This window comes from Pteropus vampyrus, unplaced genomic scaffold (assembly GCF_000151845.1).
Source record: "Pteropus vampyrus isolate Shadow unplaced genomic scaffold, Pvam_2.0 Scaffold85, whole genome shotgun sequence".
Classification (NCBI taxonomy): domain Eukaryota; kingdom Metazoa; phylum Chordata; class Mammalia; order Chiroptera; family Pteropodidae; genus Pteropus; species Pteropus vampyrus.
Genome location: NW_011888866.1, coordinates 6,010,957 through 6,017,362, shown reverse-complemented (window position 1 = coordinate 6,017,362; position 6,406 = coordinate 6,010,957).

Here is a 6,406-nt window from a genome sequence, read left to right as displayed (position 1 = left end):
TCTGTTAATAGCTGACCCCCTTGGATCTCCTCGGGAACATAGCCAGGAGAGTTCTTGACAGTGAGTTGGGAATGAAATAAGAAGAATAGGCTTATAACTTGAAAAGAAGAATATCTTTAAGGAAATGACCTGAAAAAGGACAATTCCACAGGGATTAGATTAAAATGTTAATGTTATTCTGTGAATTGCTTCCCTGAGCAGTTTATATTCTTTACATTCATTTTCTGTATCCTTTCATGGAATTCATTTAATCCTAATTGAGCTCTTCTTCAGGACAAGTGTTCTTTGTCAAGTTCGTGTTCTCAGGCACGAAGCACTAACAAATCTTGCTTCGTACACCTGTCATCTGCCAGTGCCTATTACTAAAGAAACGAACAGGATATGGTAATGTTCTTAAAGAGGGAAATCTGGTAAGAATTACCTGCAAACCTTCCAAAGGATGAACAAGGGACGCTGACATGGAGACCATGTGACAGTAGGATGGTAGGGGTAAAGTGACTTGCCCCGAGGCCCAGGGTGGGTGCAATGAACAAAGGTGGCACAATGGCACGAACACGATCAGAACAACACATTTATTTATTGACTGTGAAGCTGGGGAACTGAAGGCAGCTGAGAAATATGGTTCAGTTCCTAACTTGACAATGAATAAGCAGGCTCTAATTTACATTGCACAGTGTGAGCTGGCCATATGTTATGTAAATAGCTGTAGGTCCCTTTAAGAAAAGAAATAGTGTGCAGACAAAGCCCTTTTGTACCACTGACTGAGGCCTACCTTGATCTGCATTGAATAAGAGAAAGGCCACCTGAATAGAGTTACCAGATAAAATGCAAGACACCCAGTTACATTTAAATATCAAATAAACAACAAAAAAGTTTGGGTATAAGAATGTCCCAGATATTGTATAGGACATACTTAAAGACCTATCTGTTGTATATTTGAGTTCAAATTTAACTGGACGTCCTGTATTTTTGTTTGTTGAATCTGGTAACTCTACACCTGGAAACAAAAAGGAAAGGACCGTGAGATGGGGAGAGAAGTGTTGTCACCAAGGCAAAGGAACAGGAAGTTGGCACCACCCGAGAGAGGAGGAGACACTCAGTGAGAGAGTCCAGGTGTGTGGAGAAGAAATGCTGGATTCCACAGCAGAAGCTCCCACGCACCCCTCCAAAAGCTTCGGTGTTTTCCAGCTTGCCTCGTTTCTGCTGGAGTGAACAGTCCAGCACTGAAAACTATGTTATTGGCTGTGATGGGGCATATAATGTTCTCTTTTATTTGGTGGAAGTCCAGCCTTTCCAAAGAGGCTTGCGAAATTCTTCTGATTAAAGACCCACTCAAATGAAAGCAAAGGAGAGTGAGGGTGGGTAGAGGGGAGTTATAAAATTGGAAGGATGTGTGGGGTTCAGAATGAGCCACCTCAAGATGTGCCTCAGAGGTCTGCAGATTACTTTGAGCTAAAGGCAATTTTAGCTTCAGGCTCAAGAGAAATTTCTGCTCCCCACCCGCCCTTCTTAACTACTTAGAAGAACTTGAATTAGGGGCCTTGACCATTATAAGAGATTATCAGCAATGATTTCTTTTTGGCACCTATATAGCAGAGCAAACTTTTGTTTACTAAACATCTGCTCTTCTTATCATCCTGCAATGACCTTTTGAAGCCTCCAAGGCACCTCATCTCGTCCTTAGCTCAGGATGTCTTGTATACCTCAATCACCCTTTCTGTCTCTGAACCTCACCTGCATGTGGGGTCTCTGACTCTCTCATGCATGCGGGGTTCCCATACATATGTATGAATTAAATTTAGTCATTTTTCTCTTGCTAATCTGTGTCATGTCTATTTGATTATTAGACCAGCAAGAAGATCTTTGAGGGTAGAGGGAAGTTTGTTCCTCCCTCATGGGTGAAAGAACAGGAGGAAATACAGGAAACAGACAGCAGCCAATTTCTGGAAGATGAAGAGCTGGTGGGTGGAGAAGAGATAACAGCTCTCTGTGGAAAGGCCAAGGAGCTGGTGGGTGCCTAAGTTCAGAGAGGCCAGGCATGCCAGAAAAAAAGGAAGCAGGGTTTTTCACTGAAGGGTGGAAACCCTCATCCCCTCACCAGTGGCTGGCAGCGTGTCCCTGGGCCAGGAGACTGGAGGGCTGCTCTCTGCAGAAACTGAAAGGTAGAAACATCAGTCTTTGAAACTCCAGATATGACAAAAAATAGAAGAAAGTTATCTGGGCTGAAAGTAGTAGGAGTAATTGAAAGTCTGCAAATGCAGTGACTGGATCCTGGGAACCTAGATCTGCTCTGGACACAGAAGAGGCCCCACTCCAGCCTCAGGCAGGAAAGAGGAAGTTTCCTCCCTAGAGCGAGGGAATGGCCTCAGAGGAGGGATCTCCTAAATGTTACCACCCTCCACCCCTCCTCCGCCCCAGTACACAAACATGACTCACGTTGTTTTTCATCTGTTTATTGGTGCCATAATCTTAAATATAAATCTATAAACAGATAAAGTATTATCAACTGTTGAAGGAAATTTCCCACCCTTCCCCCAAAGACCCTCTCCCCTGAAGAAGACGAGATTAAGTAAGAGGGGGAAGAAGGAAGGAAGGAAGGAAGGAAGGAAGGAAGGAAGGAAGGAAGGAAGGAAGGAAGGAAGGAAGGAAGGAAGGAAGGAAGGAAGGAAGGAAGGAAGGAAGGAAGGAAGGAAGGAAGGAAGGAAGAGAAAGAAAGAAAAAGAAACTAGATGAATAGGTAATAATGTTAGATATACAAAAAAAAATTTAACTTCTAATTAGTATCTTCAAATATTTGAGAAGATATTGCATATTCTTCCTCCCTCAAAAGAACAGAATATGATTAAAATGAAACAACTGCAGAACAAAATAATTTTGGAAATTTTAAGCATAATACCAAAACACAAACTTTATCGAGACTTAGAGTATAAAGAAGGTACCTCTCATAAAGTAGAATAGAAAGGCAAAAATATGGAAAATATGGCAAAATATAAAAGACATAGAGAATCAATTCAGGAAGACCAATATTCACATAACGGACTTTTCAGAAAACAGAGTAGCGAGAAAACAGAGGGAAGGAAACTATCAAAAAAAAAATGATCTTGGAAATGTCACAGAACTAAATAATAATAGCTAACATTTATTGGGTGTTTATGTCACAGAACTAAATAATAATAGCTAACATTTATTGGGTGTTACTGTTAAGTATTAACTCATTTAATACTCCCAATAACCTTGAGGTAGCAACTACGATTATCCCCATTTGACAGATGAGGAAACTGAAGCACAAAGGAGGTTAGGTAACTTGCCCAATGCCCTGAAGCCACCAGGGCCAGGACCAGGATTTAAACCCAGAGTCCAGCTCCAGAGCCCAAGCTCTTAAACTCAATGTGTCTTAGTGTGGATTCCCTAAGAAACTGAGCCAAAGGCACAAGTTTACTTACTGACCCTTCACTGTGAGGGAATGTAATCCCAAGAAAGCAGGAATGAGAGCCAAGAGGGAGGGAGGCAGGAAATGAGAGAGAACAAATGGAAGAAAGGGTGCTCTTAGGCTGGACTTGGATTCTAACAAACGCAGCTGATTGCTTTTCAAAATCATAATCCAAACTAGAAGGAAGTAAGAAAATTGATCTCCTGGCTCCCATTTCCAGGGCTTAAACTTACTCATTAGATTTTAACCCTCACTCTCCTGCATTCTTGGTTGCTCCATCTGGCCCTTCCATAGGCCACCGAGAAAGCCATAACCCATTGCAGCAGCAGCAGGCCAGTATCTAGGCGAGTGGCACAGGTCAGTGTCACATCCACATGCTTGCATGTCTGCCGGCAGGGTCTCGGACCTCGCTCAGGAACCCAGCAGGCACATGTGGGTACAGAGTGGACCCACAGAGTCTTATATCTCAGTGTCAATAAGGAATCCCTAGGGCAGGAGGTGAAAGACAGGTGGCATGAAGTATGAGTCAGGGTCCTGTTGAATCATGCCTGTGAGTGACAGGAAAGTTTGGAGCAGCTGCCACTGAGAGCCTGGCCAGCCAAGTAGGTGGTAACAGAGACAACTCAACAGTGATTGAAACCTCTCCTCCACGGCCTTGAAGAATATTGGTTGGTGCCAGGTGATCTTCCTGGAGGACTCTCAGTAAATGGCAGCCAGAGCGCTGGGGAAGACACATGATTGGACGTGACATACTTAATTATGCTGGGTCTACAGAACCAATGCTGACAGTGACGATGTCAATACAGCGAAAACTTGTATTGAGTTGCCGCCTCGTGCCAGACACTACTCTGAATGCTACATTTAGTTATTTATTTTAATCCTCACAGCTATGTCATGAGGTTTCTCATGAGTTTACAGACAAAAATACTAGCACAGAGAAAGTTAGTTACTTAACCAGCGCCATAGTTGGTAAGTCGGGGCAAGAGTTTTTAAATCTGGGCCATCTGACACAGCACACCAAACTATTAAAAAGCCCACTGAATGATCAGCAAACAAATGAAAAAGACCTCCCAAAATGTGAAAATGTGGAACATCAAGAATAAAAAGCTGATTCTATAAGCTCCCAGGGGAACAAATCACCAAAGAATGAGAACCAGAATGTAATAGTCTTTTCAATAGCCAGGTAACAACAGAGCAAGGACTTCAAAATAGTAAAGAAGATAAATTTTCAACCTAGAATTTTACACCCAAATTGTCAATCAAGTATGAAAACAGAATAAAGATGGTTTCAGACACATTTATTTTATTTATTTTTTTAAACAGCTATTTTTATTGCTCCCTTTTCATGCACTCCCTCAATCTTTTCAGGCCGTTACTTAGACACCTGCAAGCCCAAGCTGATGGAGTGAGCTCCCCTAGCTCTAGACCCAGCTGCCAAAGCAAACGGGCAGAACTGGACTTTGGTTTGTAGGCTTTCTGGTCAGAGTCGGTTGTTCTGGTTCCAACCATCCCCCGCCTTTTTTGTTCTTTCTTTTTCTTTTTCCTTTTGGTATGAATAAGAATCACCTAGGAAACTTGGTGACAAAGAAAAAAACAGAGGCCCAGATCCTGCCACACTTCAACAAGTCTTCGTCTCTGTATTCTTTTCTTTTCTTTTATCTCAAAGAGAAAGCTTTTAATGTTTCGCCATTATAAATGATGCTTTTTCTAGTCCCCTTCCTTTTTTTTTTTTTTTTTTTTTTGCAAATACTCTTTATTAAATTAAATAATTTCTTTCTATCTTCAGGTTACTAAATGTTTATACTAATTGGAAAACATTTTTTGTATCTCTTAAGATTATTGTATGATTTTCCTCCATTCATCTAGTAATGTTTAAACAAATCTAATTTTCTATTGTTAAAACCTCACATTATTAAGATAAACTCAACTGTGTCATGATATATAACATTTTTATACTTTGTTAAATTTGATCAGCTCTTCTTTTTACTTATGTCATCATTTTAGGTATAAAGTTTTCTCTAAGTACTGCTTTGCTTCACCTCACACATTTTTTATTCCCATCCTTCACTTCCTCCCCTTTGGCAACCATCAGCTTGTTCTCTATACCTATGGGTCAGACATGTTTAAATTCAGAAAGTTGACTTTCTTTTGTTAGAAAGTGACTGAAGGCTGTGTGTCAGAAAGACAAAGAAGTAAACCAAGCAGATATGGCATCCCAGAAACAGTAGTTCCAACCCACAAAAGCTGTTAAAAGAAGATCCCGGGTTATTAATTGTGTGGCAGGACTAGAGAGCCACCAATTCACAGTGGAGCAGGAAATGAAGAAGGAGCATCCAGGAAAAGAGTGATCCAAATAGAAAGGGTGAGATGATAGATGAGATGATGGAGCATCTGGAAAGGAGATGCAATTAGGCAATGGTTAATTCAAGCAAAGACAAAAGACTGCGTAAGAAAAAAAAATATCCTAATAGGTTCTAAAGTGGATAAGATTTACATTAGCATAATGATGTCAATACTAATTATTTATATAATTTAAATTATGATAAAATTCGAGGAAGAGATTGAAAAAGGAAAGGTGGAGATATTCAGTCTTTATCTTTGACAACATTTATAAATTTAAAAATGGCAATAAGTGCATATTATTTAAACATGTGAAAGTCACTCCAGAAAAACCAGCTGAAAGTTCAAAGCACTTCCTTTTGGCAAAAGAATGGCAGCTGCTATACAGTTGTGCCAAGAACTACTGTTTGTATTACAAGTTTCTTAGGCACTATGTGATTTCTTAATTATGTATATAGTTACTTAGACTTTTTAAAAATATAATTTACTTTTAAATGAGGCAGGCTCATGAGAATGGTTTATGTAATTAAGAACACAGACTCATGGATCCCCCAAGTTTTTTGTTGGTTTTTTTTCCCACAATTCTGCTTCTTGGCACTTGACCAGCTCTTCATGAATTCCCACCCTGTGACTTTT